This window comes from Arachis stenosperma, chromosome 2 (assembly GCF_014773155.1).
Source record: "Arachis stenosperma cultivar V10309 chromosome 2, arast.V10309.gnm1.PFL2, whole genome shotgun sequence".
Classification (NCBI taxonomy): Eukaryota; Viridiplantae; Streptophyta; class Magnoliopsida; order Fabales; family Fabaceae; genus Arachis; species Arachis stenosperma.
This window is the reverse complement of record NC_080378.1, coordinates 37,421,880-37,440,021: the sequence shown is the minus strand read 5'-3', so window position 1 is coordinate 37,440,021 and position 18,142 is coordinate 37,421,880. Positions and strand designations below refer to the sequence as shown.

At 41.3% G+C, this 18,142-nt stretch overlaps 1 non-coding gene across 1 annotated transcript; it reads right to left on the bottom strand.

The window, feature by feature from the left end:
• Positions 1-1,394: 1,394 nt before the first annotated feature.
• On the bottom strand, positions 1,395-1,502 carry LOC130963922 (small nucleolar RNA R71). The gene has a single exon (XR_009080038.1). It is a non-coding gene; the product is annotated as a small nucleolar RNA R71 (small nucleolar RNA).
• Positions 1,503-18,142: the final 16,640 nt, after the last annotated feature.

The following is an 18,142-nucleotide window of genomic DNA, read 5'->3' as shown; positions in this document are numbered from 1 at the left end:
AGTCAATGATACAAGGGATTGAAGATTCAGAACACACTGCAGAGGAATTATACAGAAAAAGCTGAGCATTCAAAAATGCCCAGTGAAGAAGGCAGACTGGCGTTTAAACGCCAGCCAGGGCACCTGGTTGGGCGTTTAACGCCCAAAAAGGTAGCATTTTGGGCGTTAAACGCCAGAATGTATACCATTCTGGGCGTTTAACGCCAGGATGGTGCTAGGGGGAAGATTTTGTTTTCAAATCAATTTTTTTCAAGTTTTTCAAAATCAAATCTTTTTCAAATCAAATCTTTTCACTCAAATGTTTTCAAAATTAATTTCTTTCCTTTCAAAGATACTTACTAACAATTAATGATTTGATTGAACATTTTTGCCTTTTCTGTTAAGGAAGGTTTTATGTTTGAATCATATCTTTTCTTGTTAGGCAAGTCACTAATTTTCCAAATCAAATCTTTTAAAATAATTTTCAAAACATATCTTTTAAAATGGTTTTCAAATCATATCTTCTCAATCACATCTTTTTAAGACAATAACCTTTCAATCATATTTTTTTTATCATATCTTTTTCAAATTAGTTTTCAATCAAATCTTTTTAGTTTCTAATTTCAAAATCTTTTTCAAAAATCACTTGATTTCTCTTCCACTTTCAATTTTCGAAAATTATCAATCAAATTTTCAAAATGTTTTCAAAATCTTTTAATTGAATTTTCGAAAATCCTCTTCCCTCCTTCTCACATCCTTCTTCTCCTTCTCACTTCTTATCTTTTTCTATTTCTCTTTTCCTCTGACATTTCAAGGAATCTCTATACTGTGACATAGAGGATTCCACATTTTCTTTTTCTCTTCTCTTTCATATGAGCAGGAGCAGAGACAAAGGCATTCTTGTTGAAGCTGATCCTGAACCCGAAAGGACCTTGAAGAGAAAGCTAAGAGAAGCCAAAGCACAACTCTCTTTAGAGGACCTGACCGAATTCTTCAAAGAAGAAGAACCCATGGCAGCCGAAAACAACAACAATGCCAACAATGCAAGGAAGGTGCTGGGTGACTTTACTGCACCTACTCCCGACTTATATGGGAGAAGCATCTCTATCCCTGCCATTGGAGCAAACAACTTTGAGCTTAAGCCTCAATTAGTTTCTCTAATGCAACAGAATTGCAAGTTCCATGGACTTCCAATGGAAGATCCTCATCAGTTTTTAGCTGAATTCTTGCAAATCTGTGACACAGTCAAGACTAATGGGGTTAACCCTGAGGTCTATAGACTAATGCTATTCCCTTTTGCTGTAAGAGACAGAGCTAGAATATGGTTGGATTCTCAACCTAAAGAAAGCCTGGACTCTTGGGAAAAGCTAGTCAATGCCTTCTTGGCAAAGTTCTTTCCACCACAAAGATGGAGTAAGCTTAGAGTGGAAGTCCAAACCTTCAAACAGAAGGATGGAGAATCCCTCTATGAAGCTTGGGAAAGATACAAACAATTAATCAGAAGATGTCCTTCAGACATGCTTTCTGAATGGAGCACCATAGGTATTTTCTATGATGGTCTCTCTGAACTATCCAAGATGTCTTTGGATAGCTCTGCTGGAGGATCTCTTCATCTGAAGAAGACGCCTGTAGAAGCTCAAGAATTGATTGAAATGGTTGCAAATAACCAATTCATGTACACTTCTGAAAGAAATCCTGTGAACAATGGGACTAGTCAGAAGAAAGGAGTTCTTGAGATTGACACTCTGAATGCCATATTGGCTCAGAACAAGATATTGACTCAACAAGTCAATTTGATTTCTCAAAGTCTGTCTGGAATGCAAAATGCACCAAGCAGTACTAAGGAAGCTTCATCTGAGGAAGAAGCCTATGATCCTGAGAACCCTTCAATGGAAGAGGTGAATTACCTAGGAGAACCCTATGGAAATGCCTACAATTCTTCATGGAGAAATCACCCAAATCTCTCATGGAAGAATCAAGAGAGACCTCAACAAGGTTTCAATAACAATAATGGTGGAAGAAACAGGTTTAGCAATGGCAAGCCTTTTCCATCATCTTCTCAGCAACAGACAGAGAGTTCTAAGCAGAATACTTCTGACTTAGCAACAATGGTCTCTGATCTAATAAAGACCACTCAAAGTTTCATGAATGAAACAAGGTCCTCCATCAGAAATTTGGAAGGACAAGTGGGTCAGCTGAGCAAGAAGGTTACTGAACTCCCTCCTAGTACTCTCCCAAGTAATACAGAAGAAAATCCAAAAGGAGAGTGCAAGGCCATCAACATGGCCGAATATGGAGAGGAAAGAGAGGAGGAGGACGCCACTGAGGAAGACCTCAGTGGGCGTGCACCACTCTCCTCTGAGTTCCTCAATGAGGAACCTTGGGAATCTGAGGCTCAAAATGAGACCATAGAGATTCCATTGGACTTACTTCTGCCATTCATGAGCTCTGATGAGTATTCTTCCTCTGAAGAGGATGAGTATGTTACTGAAGAGCAAGTTGCTAAATACCTTGGAGCAATCATGAAACTAAATGACAAGTTATTTGGAAATGAGACTTGGGAGGATGAACCTCCCTTGCTCACCAAAGAACTGGATGACTTGTCTAGGCAGAAACTGCCTCAAAAGAGGCAGGATCCTGGGAAGTTTTCTATACCTTGTACCATAGGCACCATGACCTTCAAAAAGGCCTTGTGTGACTTAGGGTCAAGTGTGAACCTCATGCCCCTCTCTGTAATGGAGAAATTAGGGATCTTAGAGGTGCAAGCTGCAAGAATCTCATTAGAGATGGCAGACAACTCAAGAAAACAAGCCCATGGACTTGTAGAGGATGTTCTGGTTAAAGTTGAAGACCAGTACATTCCTACTGATTTCATAGTCCTAGAGACTGGGAAGTGCATGGGTGAATCCATCATCCTTGGCAGACCCTTCCTAGCCACAGCAAAGGCTGTGATTGATGTTGACAGAGGAGAGTTAATCATTCAAGTGAATGAAAAATCCTTGGTGTTTAAGGCCCAAGGATATCCCTCTGTCATCATGGAGAGGAAGCATGAAGAGCTCCTCTCAAAACAGAGCCAAACAGAGCCCCCACAGTCAAACTCTAAGTTTGGTGTTGGGAGGCTACAACCAAACTCTAAGTTTGGTGTTGAAACCCCACATTCAAACTCTAAGTTTGGTGTTGGGAGGTTTCAACACGGTTCTGAGCATTTCTGAGGCTCCATGAGAGCCCTCTGTCAAGCTAATGACATTAAAGAAGCGCTTGTTGGGAGGCAACCCAATGTTTTATAATTAGTTATTTTCTTTTGTTATTTTATCTTTTTTGTAGGTTGATGATCATAAGAAGTCACAAAAACAATGAAAAAAGCAAAAACAGAATGAAAAACAGGAAGAAAAACAGAACACCCTGGAGGAGAAGAAACTGGCGTTCAAACGCCAGTAATGCTAGCTGTTGGGCGTTTAACGCCCAGTCTGGCACCATTCTGGGCGTTTAACGCCAGAAAGGGGCACCAGACTGGCGTTAAACGCCAGTAAAGGGCAACAACCTGGCGTTAAACGCCAGGAATGGGCACCAGCCCGGCGTTTAACGCCAGAAATAGCTCAAAACGTGATTTTGAGCAACATTTGGTGCAGGGATGACTTTTCCTTGACACCACAGGATCTGTGGACCCCACAAGACCCCACCATCACTCTCTCTCTTCTTCCCCCATTCACCAATCACCTCAATACCTCTTCCCCAAAAAAACCTTCACCTATCAAATCCCATCTTTCTCTTCACCACTCACATCCATCCTTCATAAAACCCCACCAACCTCACCCTTCAAATTCAAACCACTTTCCCTCCCAAACCCACCCATTATGGCCGAACCTTTACCCCCCCTCTCCTATATATACCCTTCTTCAAACCTTCATTTTCACACAACCTAAACACCACTTCTCCCCCTCTTTGGCCGAATACACCACCATCCCCCTCTTCCTCATTTCTTCTTCTTCTACTCTCTTCTTTCTTCTTTTGCTCGAGGACGAGCAAACATTTTAAGTTTGGTGTGGTAAAAGCGTTGCTTTCTCGTTTTTCCATAACCATTTATGGCATCCAAGGCCGGAGAAACCTCTAAAAAGAGGAAAGGGAAGGCAAAAGCTTCCACCTCCGAGTCATGGGAGATGGATAGATTCCTCTCAAGGGTGCATCAAGACCACTTCTATGAAGTTGTGGCCTTGAAGAAGGTGATCTCCGAGGTCCCCTTTTCACTCAAAAAGGGTGAATATCCGGAGATCCGCCATGAGATCCGAAGAAGAGGTTGGGAAGTTCTTACCAACCCCATTCAACAAGTCGAAATCTTGATGGTTCAAGAGTTCTATGCCAATGCATGGATCACAAAGAACCATGACCAAAGTGTGAACCCGAATCCAAAGAATTATCTCACTATGGTTCGGGGGAAATACTTGGATTTTAGTCCGGAGAGTGTGAGGGTGGCGTTCAACTTGCCTATGATGCAAGGAGATGAGCATCCTTACACTAGAAGGGTCAACTTTGATCAAAGGTTGGACCAAGTCCTCACAGTCATATGTGAAGAGGGCGCACAATGGAAGCAAGATTCAAGAGGAAAGCCGGTCCAATTGAGAAGGCATGACCTCAAGCCTGTGGCTAGAGGATGGTTAGAGTTCATACAACGCTCAATCATCCCCACTAACAACCGGTCCGAAGTTACCATAGACCGGGCCATCATGATCCATGGTATCATGATTGGAGAAGAAATAGAGGTTCATGAGGTTATAGCCCAAGAACTCTATAAGGTGGCGGACAAGACCTCCACCTTGGCAAGGTTAGCCTTTCCTCATCTCATTTGTCACCTCTGTTATTCAGTTGGAGTTGACATAGAGGGAGACATTCCCATTGATGAGGACAAGCCCATCACCAAGAAAAGGATGGAGTACACAAGAGATCTCACTCATCATGAGATCCCTGAGATTCCTCAAGGGATGAATTTTCCTCCACAAAACTATTGGGAGCAACTAAACACCTCCCTAGGAGAACTAAGTTCCAACATGGGACAACTGAGGGTGGAGCATCAAGAACACTCCATCATCCTTCATGAAATTAGAGAAGATCAAAGAATCATGAGGGAGGAGCAACAAAGACAAGGAAGAGACATTGAGGAGCTCAAGCACTCCATAGGATCTTCAAGAGCAAGAAAGAGCCGCCATCACTAAGGTGGACCCGTTCTTTGATTTCCTTGTTATTGTTCTTCTGTTTTTCGAATTTTAATGCTTATGTTTATCCATGTTTGTGTCTTATGATCATTAGTGTCTTAGTGTCTATGCCTTAAAGTTATGAATGTCCTATGAATCCATCACCTTTCTTCAATAAAAACGTGCCTAATTGATAAAAGAAAGAATTGCATGAATTTTGAATTTTATAATAGTTTAATTATTTTGATGTGGTGGCAATATTTTTGTTCTCTGAATGTATGCTTAAACAGTGCATATGTCTTTTGAATTTGTGGTTCATGAATGTTGGCTCTTGAAAGAATGATGAAAAAGGAGACATGTTACTGAGGATCTGAAAAATCAATAAAATGATTCTTGAAGCAAGAAAAAGCATTTCAAAAAAAAAAACCGAAAAAAAAAAGAGAAAGGAATAAGAGTTGTGATCCAAGGCAATAAGAGTGTGCTTAAGAACCCTGGATACCTCTAATTGGGGACTTTAGCAAAGCTGAGTCACAATCTGAAAAGGTTCACCCAATTATGTGTCTGTGGCATGTATGTATCCGGTGGTAATACTGGAAGACAGAGTGCTTTGGGCCACAGCCAAGACTCAATAAATAGCTATGTTCAAGAATCATCATACTTTACTAAGAGAATCATTAACACTATCTGGATTCTAAGTTCCTAAAGAAGCCAACCATTCTGGATTTCAAAGGATAGAGTGAGATGCCAAAACTGTTCGGAGGCAAAAAGTTAAAAGCCCCGCTCATCTGATTAATACTGATCTTCACAGATGTTTTTGGAATTCATTGCATATTCTCTTCTTTTTATCTTATTTGATTTTCAGTTGCTTGAGGACAAGCAACAATTTAAGTTTGGTGTTGTGATGAGCGGATAATTTGTATACTTTTTGGCATTGTTTTTAGTATGTTTTTGATATGATATAGTTAGTTTTTAGTATATTTTTATTAGTTTTTAATTAAAATTCACTTTTCTGGACTTTACTATGAGTTTGTGTGTTTTTCTGTGATTTTAGGTATTTTCTGGCTGAAATTGAGGGACCTGAGCAAAAATCTGATCCTGAGACCAAAAAGGACTGCAGATGCTGTTGGATTCTGACCTCCCTGCATTCGAAGCAGATTTTCTGGAGCTACAGAAGCCCAATTGGCGCGCTCTCAACGGCGTTGGAAAGTAGACATCCTGGGCTTTCCAGCAATATATAATAGTCCATACTTTGCCCAAGATTTGATGGCCCAAACCGGCGTTCAAAGTCACCTCAAGGAATCCCAGCGTTAAACGCTGGAACTGGCACCCAAATGGGAGTTAAACGCCCAAACTGGCACCAAAGCTGGCGTTTAACTCCAAGAAGAGTCTCTACACGAAATTGCTTCATTGCTCAGCCCAAGCACACACCAAGTGGGCCCGGAAGAGGATTTTTATGTCATTTACTCATTTCTGTACACCCTAGGCTACTAGTTTCTTATAAGTAGGACCTTTTACTATTGTATAGAAATCTTTTGATCACTTTTAGATCTCTAGATCATCTTTGGACATTTTAGTTCTTAGATCATTGGGAGGCTGGCCATTCGGCCATGCCTAGACCTTATGCTTATGTATTTTCAACGGTGGAGTTTCTACACACCATAGATTAAGGTGTGGAGCTCTGCTGTACCTCGAGTATTAATGCAATTACTATTGTTCTTTCATTCAAATTCCGCTTGTTCTTTATCCAAGATATCACTTATTCTTCAACATGATGAAGGTGATGATTGACGCCCATCACCATTCTCACTCATGAACAAAGTGACTGACAACCACTCTTGTTCTACAAGCATTTGAGGCTTGGTGAATATCTCTTGGATTCCTGATTGCACGATGCATGGTTGATCGCCTGACAACCGAGTGCTCGCCTGACAAACGAGCCAACCATTCCGTGAGATCAGAGTCTTCGTGGTATAGGCAAGAACTGATGGCAGCATTCAAGAGAATCAGGAAGGTCTAACCTTGTCTGTGGTATTCTGAGTAGGATTCAATGATTGAATGAACTGTGACGTGCTTCAAACCTGTAACCTACTGGGCGTTAGTGACAGACGCAAAAGAGTTATTCTATTCCGGTAGGGGAGGGAACCACACCGGTGATTGGCAGCACTGTGACAGAGTGTGTGCATTAGCTTTCACTGCGAGGATGGGAGGTAGCTGCTGACAACAGTGAGACCCTATACGAGCTTGCCATGGAAAGGAGTAAGAAGGGTTGGATGAAGACAGTAGGAAACCAGAGAGACGGAAGGGAAGGCATCTTCATGCGCTTATCTGAAGTTCCTACCAATGAATTACATAAGTATCACTATCTTTATCTTTTATGTTATTTTCGTTCATCACCATATATATCTGAGTTTGCCTGACTAAGATTTACAAGATGACCATAGCTTGCTTCAATACTAACAATCTCCGTGGGATCGACCCTTACTCACGTAAGGTTTATTACTTGGACGACCCAGTGCACTTGCTGGTTAGTTGTGCGAAGTTGTGTAATGCCATGGTATTGAGCGCACCAAGTTTTTGGAGCCATTACCAGGGATTATGAGAGTTGTGAAAAAGTATACTTCACAATTTCGCGCACCAGGGGGCAAGAATTTATCCAAGAATCATCTTCTAAGCAAGTCCCAATCGGAGGTGACTTCACTAGATAGAGTGTAGAACCATTCTTTAGCCTTGTCCTCAAGAGAGAAAGGGAAATCAAACAACCATATAGCAACTTCATCGGATCCTTCCCGTCTAGTTGTTGAGCATATACGATGAAAGTCTTTGAGATGTCGAATAGGGTCTTGTGCGGGAAGCCCATGGAATTTGGGTAGGAGGTTGATCAAAGCGGTCTTAAGTTCAAAGTTTGCATTCAAGTTGGGGTGAGTTATGATGGTGTTTTTGCGGAAAACGAATTTTCCAAACACATAGATCTAACCGGCAAGTGTACCGGGTCGCATCAAGTAGTAATAACTCACTTAGAGTGAGGTCGATCCCACAGGGATTGATGGATCAAGCAACTTTAGTGGGTGATTAGTTTAGTCAAGCTAACATTGAAGTGGAATTGAGTGAAATGTAGCCAACAGAAAGTAAATAGCAAGGAAAATTTAAAGTGCAGAAAGTAAAGTAACTGAAACTTAAAGAACAAGAAAATAAAAGAGCTGAAACTTAAATTACAAGAAAAGTAAATTGGCAGATTCTTAAATGACAAGAAATGTAAATTGCATCAAATGTAAAGGGGATTGGGTGCAGAAAATTTAAAGGAAAGCAATAAGCAGCACTTAGAATAATTGCAGAATAATTAAATAGCATGAAAAATAAAAGGGATTGGGTGCTGGGAATTAAAACTTCAACAAGAAAATGTAAAGTGCAATCAAGCAAAGAAGTAAAAGATGAAGTAAGTGCAGTAGATTCAAATAGAAATGAAAAATTGCTTGAAGAACAAGACAGAAAGAAACTTAGCTCAATTGTAAAATTCAGAAAAGAAATTCAAGATCTCAGGGAATCAATGAAACTAGAGAACAAGTCTAGATCTCAAGCCCTTCCTTGATCAATGTAGAAAGTAGATTGAAGAAGAAAGAAAGATGGAAGTAGTAAATGAGAACGCAGATTCAACTTTCAATTCTTAGAAATTATGCAGAAGATGAACAAAGATGGATTTCAGATTAAAGATTGAAACAGAATTCCTCCAACCTCAATCCAAAATTTCAAAACAGAAATGAAAACTAAGAGAGAGAGCTCTCAAATCCTAATACTCCCTAGTGGAGCTAGCACTTTCCTAGTGAGATGGAATTGATGCCTTTATATAGGCTTTACAAAGTGAAAATTAAAACAAATTACAATTAAAATGAAAATCCTAATCTAATTGATCCATGTGCCTTTGAGTGATGATGTGGGCTTTTCTTGCTTTGGATTTGAGGAGAAATGGGTTTGGTTGGCCTTGATTCAATTTGGAGAGGAATTGAATTTAAATGAAATTTTGGTTGAATTTTGGCCCATGTTGCTCCCAGGAGGCTGCCATGCCCTTGTGGAGGGCAGAGCAGGAAATGGTGCGTGCGGCCCTTGTTGCGTGCGTGCTTGGTGCGTCAGGATGCTGCCCTGCCCTTGTGGTGGGTAGGGCAGAGTTGCCATGGTGCGCGTTTGTTGCTGGCCGAAACTCCTTTGGTGTGCGACAATTGTGCAAGCTGGCCGTGCCAATTTTTGTGCCATGCACCAAGAATTGCTGCCCTGCCCTTGCGGAGGGCAGGGCAATGTTGCCAAAAGGTGAGGTTCCAAGTTTGAAACTTGGTGGAGGCACACGCTGCTCCTTTTCCTTGGTTTCCTTGGCACCTAATTCACGCATAAGGCTTGGCTTCCTTGGAGGTCTTGTGTTCGAACCTTAGTGAAAGCATTTGGGGGAGCAATTTTTCTTGATTTTTCATGAAGAGCACGACATTGCCCTGCTCTCCAAGAGGGCAGAGCAGAAAAATGAGCGCTACTTGCTTTGGGGTAAGGTTCCAGCTTCGAACCTTGGTGGAAGCACATTGGTTTATTTTTGCTTATTTTGGCCCTTAAAGATGCCTTCCGTTCCTGCCTCAATTGTATGTCAAATATGGATTGCTATATATCGTTGGAAAGCTCTGAATGTCAGCTTTCCAACGCAACTGAAAGCACATCAATTGGACGTTTGTAGCTCAAGGTATAGCCCTTTGAAGGAGGCATGGTCATGCTGTGAGCGCCCAGATTTTACCTTAGCGAAAATTCTTGCTTCCAACCTCACTTTGCATCACGATTCTGCCCTGCCCTTGGCAAGAGCAGGGCAGTGTGTGCTGATTGCCTATTCTCCTTTAATTTGGTCATGGGCCACGCTTTTAAAAGCGTGGCCTAAGGCTCCAAAGTGTGCTCCAACTTCAAAGTGTGTCCCAAAGCTCTTTTTTTCTCCTTTTTTTGTGCTTCTTTGCTTCTTTTTCTTCTTATTTCCTACAAGATTTATAAAATTAAAAGATCAAGGAAATATACCAATTAAGTATAAAAGCATTCAATATTTAAGCACAAATCATCAATTTCTTGTATGAAAAAGCATAGAAAAATAGGTATATGATGACATGTCATCAAGTTACATGAAGGGGTTTGATGAGCGGATAATTTGTACGCTTTTTGGCATTGTTTTTAGTATGTTTTTAGTATATTCTAGTTAGTTTTTAGTATATTTTTATTAGTTTTTAGTTAAAATTCACTTTTCTGGACTTTACTATGAGTTTGTGTGTTTTTCTGTGATTTCAGGTATTTTCTGGCTGAAATTGAGGGTCCTGAGCAAAAATCTGATTCAGAGACCGAAAAGGACTGCAGATGCTGTTGGATTCTGACCTCCCTGCACTCGAAGTGGATTTTCTGGAGCTACAGAAGCCCAATTGGCGCTCTCTCAACGGCATTGGAAAGTAGACATCCTGGGCTTTCAAGCAATATATGATAGTCCATACTTTGCCCAAGATTTGATGGCCCAAACCGGCGTGGAAAATCAGCCTCAGAAATTCCAGCGTTTAACGCTGGAACTGGCATAAAACTTGGAGTTAAACGCCCAAACTGGCATAAAAGCTGGCGTTTAACTCCAAAAAAGGTCTCTACACGAAAATGCTTCATTGTTCAGCCCAAGCACACACCAAGTGGGCCCGGAAGAGGATTTTTCTGTCATTTACTCATTTTTGTAAACCTTAGGATACTAGTTTACTATTAATAGGATCTTTTGACATTGTATCTGTACCTCATGACACTTTACACGTTTTCTTTGTGTACTTTCCACGGCATGAGTCTCTAAACCCCATGGTTGGGGGTGAGGAGCTCTGCTGTGTCTTGATGGATTAATGCAATTACTACTGTTTCTTATTCAATCATGCTTGCTTCCATTCTAAGATATCACTTGTTCTTAACCCGGATGAATGTGATGATCCGTGACACTCATCATACTCTCAACTATGAACGTGTGCCTGACAACCACCTCCGTTCTACCTTAGATTAAGTAGATATCTCTTGGATTCTTTAATCGGAATCTTCGTGGTATAAGCTAGAATTGATGGCGGCATTCAAGAGAATCCGGAAGGTCTAAACCTTGTCTGTGGTATTCTGAGTAGGATTCAATGACTGAATGACTGTGACGTGCTTCAAACTCCTAGCAGGCGGGGCGTTAGTGACAGACGCAAAAGAATCAATGGGTTCTATTCCGGCCTGACCGAGAACCGACAGATGATTAGCCATGCTGTGACAGAGCATAGGAACATTTTCACTGAGAGGATGGGAGGTAGCCACTGACAACGGTGAAACCATACATACAGCTTGCCATGGATGGGGCCTTGCGTGTTTAATGAAGAAGACAGTTGGAAAGCAGAGATTCAGAAGATGGAGCATCTCCAAAGCCTGAACCTATTCTCCATTACTGAAAAACAAGTAACCAATTCATGTTCTTTTGCTTTTTACAATCAATCCTGATAATTTCTGATATCCTGACTAAGATTTACAAGATAACCATAGCTTGCTTCAAGCCGACAATCTCCGTGGGATCGACCCTTGCTCACGCAAGGTATTACTTGGACGACCCAGTGCACTTGCTGGTTAGTTGTGCGGAGTTGCAAAAGTGTGATTGCAATTTCGTGCACCAAGTTTTTGGCGCCGTTGCCGGGGATTGTTCGAGTTTGGACAACTGACGGCTTATCTTGTTGCTTAGATTAGGACTGTTTTATTTTTGTTGGGTTAGAGTCTTTTAGTTGAGTCTAGTTTCATATTTTAAGTTTGGTGTCAATTGCATGCTTTTACTTTTCTTTTAATTTTCGTTTTTGCATGTCCTTAGTCCCTTTTTGATTCATAAAAATTCTAAGTTTGGTGTCCTCTTTGTGTTTTTCTTTAAAATTTTCGAAAATTAGTGTTTGATTTTCTAAAAATTTTAAGTTTGGTGTCTTTTTGTTGTTTTTCTCTTTCCTCTTTTCAAAAATCAAATCTTTTTCATAAAAATTTTTCAATCATATCTTTTTTTTTTGCTATTTTCAAAATCTTTTTAATTAACTAATTGATTCAGTTCTCAATTTGCTTTGATCTTATTTTCATTTTGATTTCCGAATTTTTATTTTAATTTCCTTTTGTTTTATTTTATTTTTTCGTTTAACTCAAAAAGAAAAAAAAAACAAAATTTATCTATTTGCAATCATTATCATTTCCCTTTTGTCCATTATGGACCTAAGAGGGATTGATCAGTCCAAAAGGACTCTGGGGTCATATGCTAACCCCATTACAGCTGCATATGGGAGTAGCATCTGTACACCTCCCATCAAAGCAAGCAGCTTTGAGCTAAATCCTCAACTCATTATCATAGTGCAGCAAAATTGCCAGTATTCCGGTCTTCCACAGGAAGAACCTACTGAGTTTCTGGCACAGTTCTTACAAATTGCTGACACAGTACATGATAAAGAGGTAGATCAGGATGTCTACAGACTATTACTGTTTCCATTTGCTGTAAAAGATCAAGCTAAAAGGTGGTTGAATAACCAACCTACAGCAAGCATAAAAACATGAAAACAGTTATCAGACAAATTCCTGAATCATTTTTACCCTCCAAAGAGGATGACACAGCTAAGGCTGGACATCCAAGGCTTTAAACAAGAGGATAGTGAATCCCTTTATAATGCCTGGGGGAGGTATAGAGGTATGCTTAGAAAATGCCCCTCTGAAATGTTTTCAGAGTGGGTACAGTTAGACATCTTCTACTATGGGCTCACAGAGAAAGCTCCGATGTCTTTAGACCACTCAGCTGGTGGATCTATACACATGAGGAAGACAATTGAAGAAGCTCAATAGCTTATAGACACTGTTGCTAAAAACCAATACTTATATTCTAGCAATGAATTCGTTCCAAAAGAGGAAGGCATGGCATTCGTCACTGATCCTAATCCTCAAGAACAGATGAATGAGCTTAATCAACAATTGCTCCTGATGACAGAACAGTTAGCAGAATTTAAAGAAATGCTCCAGGATACTAAGGTTGCTAACAAGAACATAGAACTGCAGTTGAATCAAGCAAAACAGCAAATATCTAAACAAATAACAGAAGAATGTCAAACAGTTCAACTGAGGAGTGGGAAAACACTGAATACCTCTGCTCAAAAGAGCAGAAATCCAAACAAGGAACAATTGACAGAGGATGACCAAACCACTGTTCAAAATCCCTCTGAGGACAGTAAGAGCCCAGAGAGGAATGTTATTGGCGTTCAAACGCCAGAAAGGGAAGGAAAGCTAGCGTTAAACGCCCATTCCTTGCCCAGTTCTGGCGTTCAAACGCCAGAAAAGGGGGAAAAGTTGGCGTTAAACGCCCATTTTCCACCCAATCCTGACGTTCAGACGCCAAGGGAGGATCAGACACCTGAGAGTGCTGACAGTAATCCCTCTAAAAAGGCTTCTTCAACCACTTCTGTAAGGAATAAACCTGCAGCATCTAAGGTTGAAGAATATCAAGCCAAGATGCCTTATCCTCAGAAACTCCGCAAAGCGGAACAGGATAAGCAATTTGCCCGCTTTGCAGACTATCTAAGGACTCTTGAAATAAAGATTCCGTTTGCAGAGGCACTTGAGCAAATACCTTCCTATGCTAAGTTCATGAAAGAGATCTTAAGTCATAAGAAGGATTGGAGAGAAACTGAAAAAGTGTTTCTCACTGAAGAATGCAGTGCAGTCATTCTAAAAAGCTTACCAGAAAAGCTTCAAGATCCTGGAAGCTTTCTGATACCATGCACATTAGAAGGCGCTTGCACCAAGACAGCCCTGTGTGATCTTGGAGCAAGCATCAATCTAATACCTGCATCCACTATCAGAAAGCTTGGGTTGACTGGAGAAGTCAAACCAACCAGGATATGCCCCCAACTTGCTGATGGCTCCATTAAACACCCATCAGGCATAATAGAGGACATGATTGTCAAGGTTGGGCCCTTTGCCTTTCCAACTGACTTTGTGGTGCTGGAAATGGAGGAGCACAAGAGTGCAACTCTCATTCTAGGAAGACCTTTCCTAGCAACTGGACGAACTCTCATTGATGTACAAAGAGGGGAAGTAACCCTGAGAGTCAATAAGGATGAGTTCAAGTTAAATGCTGTAAAAGCTATGCAGCATCCAGACACACCAAATGACTGCATGGGCGCTGACATTATTGACTCTCAGGTAGAAGAGATCAATATGGCTGAAAGCCTAGAATCAGAGCTTGAGGACATCTTCAAGGATGCTCAACCTGATCAAGAAGAACTAGAGGAAGCAAAGGAATTTTCGAAAATTCCTCAGGAGGAGGATAAACCTCCCAAACCTGAACTCAAACCTCTACCACCATCCCTGAAGTACGCATTTCTGGGAGAGGGTGACACTTTTCCAGTGATTATAAGCTCTGCTTTAAATCCACAGGAAGAGGAAGCACTGATTCAAGTGCTAAGGACACACAAGACAGCTCTTGGGTGGTCCATAAATGATCTTAAGGGCATTAGCCCAGCTAGATGCATGCACAAGATCCTGTTGGAGGATAATGCCAAACCAGTGGTTCAACCACAGAGGAGGCTAAATCCAGCCATGAAGGAGGTGGTGCAGAAAGAGGTCACTAAATTACTAGAGGCTGGGATTATTTATCCTATTTCTGATAGCCCCTGGGTGAGCCCTGTCCAAGTTGTCCCCAAAAAGGGAGGCATGACAGTGGTTCATAATGAAAAAAATGAACTGGTTCCTACAAGAACAGTCACAGGGTGGCGTATGTGTATTGACTACAGAAGGCTCAATACAGCCACCAGAAAGGATCACTTTCCTTTACCATTCATAGACCAAATGCTAGAAAGACTAGCTGGTCATGATTACTACTGCTTTTTGGATGGCTATTCAGGCTACAACCAAATTGCAGTAGATCCTCAGGACCAAGAGAAAACAGCATTTACTTGCCCTTCTGGTGTGTTTGCCTACAGAAGGATGCCTTTTGGTCTGTGCAATGCACCTGCAACCTTTCAGAGGTGCATGCTCTCTATCTTTTCAGATATGGTAGAGAAATTTCTGGAAGTCTTCATGGACGACTTCTCAGTATATGGAGACTCATTCAGCTCCTGTCTTAATCACCTAGCACTTGTCCTGAAAAGATGCCAAGAGACTAACCTGGTTTTAAACTGGGAGAAATGTCACTTTATGGTGACTGAGGGAATTGTCCTTGGGCATAAAATTCAAGCAGGGGAATAGAGGCGGATAAGGCAAAGGTAGAAGTAATCGAAAAATTACCACCAACTGCCAATGTTAAGGCAATCAGAAGCTTTCTGGGGCATGCAGGATTTTATAGAAGGTTTATAAAGGATTTTTCGAAAATTGCAAAACCTTTGAGTAATCTGCTAGCTGCTGACACACCATTTGTGTTTGACACACAGTGTCAGCAGGCGTTTGAGACCCTGAAAGCTAAGCTGGTCACAGCACCAGTCATCTCTACACCAGATTGGACATTGCCATTTGAATTAATGTGTGATGCCAGTGACCATGCCATTGGTGCAGTGTTGGGACAGAGGCATAACAAACTTCTGCATGTCATTTATTATGCTAGCCGTGTTCTAAATGATGCACAGAAGAATTACACAACCACAGAAAAAGAATTACTTGCAGTGGTTTATGCCATTGACAAGTTTAGATCTTATCTAGTAGGGTCCAAGGTGGTTGTGTACACTGACCATGCTGCTCTTAAATACTTACTCACAAAGCAGGATTCAAAACCCAGGCTTATCAGATGGGTGTTGCTTCTGCAAGAGTTTGATATAGAAATAAGAGACAGAAAAAGGACAGAGAACCAAGTAGCTGATCATCTGTCCCGAATAGAACCAGTAGTTGGGGCGTCCCTCCCTCCTACTGAGATCTCTGAGACTTTCCCAGATGAGCAACTATTTGCCATTCAGGAAGCTCCATGGTTTGCAGATATTGCAAATTATAAAGCTGTGAGGTTCATACCCAAGGAGTACAGCAGTGTGCAAAGAAAGAAATTACTTTCAGATGCCAAGTACTACCTCTGGGATGAACCATATCTCTTCAAGAGATGTGCTGACGGAGTGATCCGCAGATGTGTACCCAGAGAAGAAGCACAAAGGATCCTATGGCATTGCCATGGATCACAATATGGAGGACATTTTGGAAGTGAGCGAACAGCCACTAAAGTCCTCCAGTGTGGCTTCTACTGGCCTACTCTCTATAAAGATTCCCGAGAGTTTGTGCGTAATTGTGACAGTTGCCAAAGAGCTGGTAACCTGCCTCACGGATATGCCATGCCTCAACAAGGGATATTAGAGATAGAATTGTTTGATGTATGGGGAATTGACTTCATGGGTCCATTCCCACCATCATACTCAAACACTTACATTCTGGTGGCGGTGGACTATGTATCTAAGTGGGTAGAAGCAATTGCTACACCCACTAATGATACTAAGACCGTGCTAAAGTTCCTCCAGAAACACATCTTCAGCAGATTTGGTGTTCCTAGAGTACTAATCAGTGATGGGGGCACTCATTTCTGCAATAAACAGCTATACTCTGCTATGGTTAGATATGGAATCAGCCATAAAGTGGCAACTCCGTATCATCCACAGACAAATGGGCAAGCTGAAGTCTCTAACAGAGAGCTAAAACGAATCCTAGAACGGACTGTGATAGCCCGGAAAAAGGATTGGGCAAAGAGCTTGGATGATGCTCTGTGGGCATACAGAACAGCATTCAAGACTCCTATAGGAACCTCTCCATACCAACTGGTGTATAGGAAGGCCTGTCATCTGCCCGTGGAACTGAAACATAAAGCCTATTGGGCAACCAGGTTCCTAAACATGGATGCACAGTTAGCTGGTGAAAAGAGATTACTCCAGCTAAATGAGCTAGAGGAGTTCAGACTCAATGCCTTTGAAAATGCAAAAATTTATAAGGAAAAGGCAAAGAAATGGCATGACAAGAAGTTGTCAACCAGAGTCTTTGAGCCAGGATAAAAAGTTCTGCTCTTCAACTCTAGGCTCAAATTGTTTCCAGGAAAACTCAAATCCCGGTGGAGGGGTCCGTATGTGATTACAGGAGTCTCACCATATGGATATGTTGAGCTTCAGGATATTGATTCTGACAAAAAGTTCATTGTTAATGGACAGAGAATCAAGCATTATCTTGAAGGCAATTTTGAGCAGGAATGCTCAAAATTGAGACTTGAGTGATTCTCAGTGAAGGTCCAGCTAAAGACAGTAAAGAAGCGCTTGCTGGGAGGCAACCCAGTCATTAGGAGGTTATATAATTTGTTCTTACAGAGGCAAATATCAAAAATAAAGGAATTCACAGAGTTACAGAAGGATTCAGCTCAAAAAGCAGAGAAAATGAGCTTACTGGTGAAAAAACGCCAGTAAGGGGCAATTTGGGCGTTAAACGCCAGAATGGGTACCATTCTGGGCGTTTAACGCCAGGAATGGTGCCATTTTGGGCATTAAACGCCAGAATGGGCACCATTCTGGGCGTTTAACGCCAGGTGTACAACATCCTAGGCGTTTTGGAAAAACGCCCAGTGATAAAGGAATTCTGGCGTTTAACGCCAGCCAGGGCACCTGGCTGGGCGTTAAACGCCCAAAAGGGGCATCAAATGGGCGTTAAACGCCAGAATGGGTGCCATTCTGGGCGTTTAACGCCAGAAAGGTGGGGGGACCACAATTTTGTTTTCAAACCAAATTTTTTCAAACTTTCCTTTTCTTACCCATACTTTTCTACATAATCACACTTCAACCATTCATCATTCACTTTCAAATCTTCAAAAATAAAAACCATTCTTCAAATCTATTTCAAATCAATTCCAAATATTGTTCAAAAACTCACCTTTCTCTCAAATTTTTTCCATATCTTCTCAAATCTCCATTCAAATTTTTCTTTTGTTTTCGAAATCTCCCCTCCCCACCTTATAAATACAC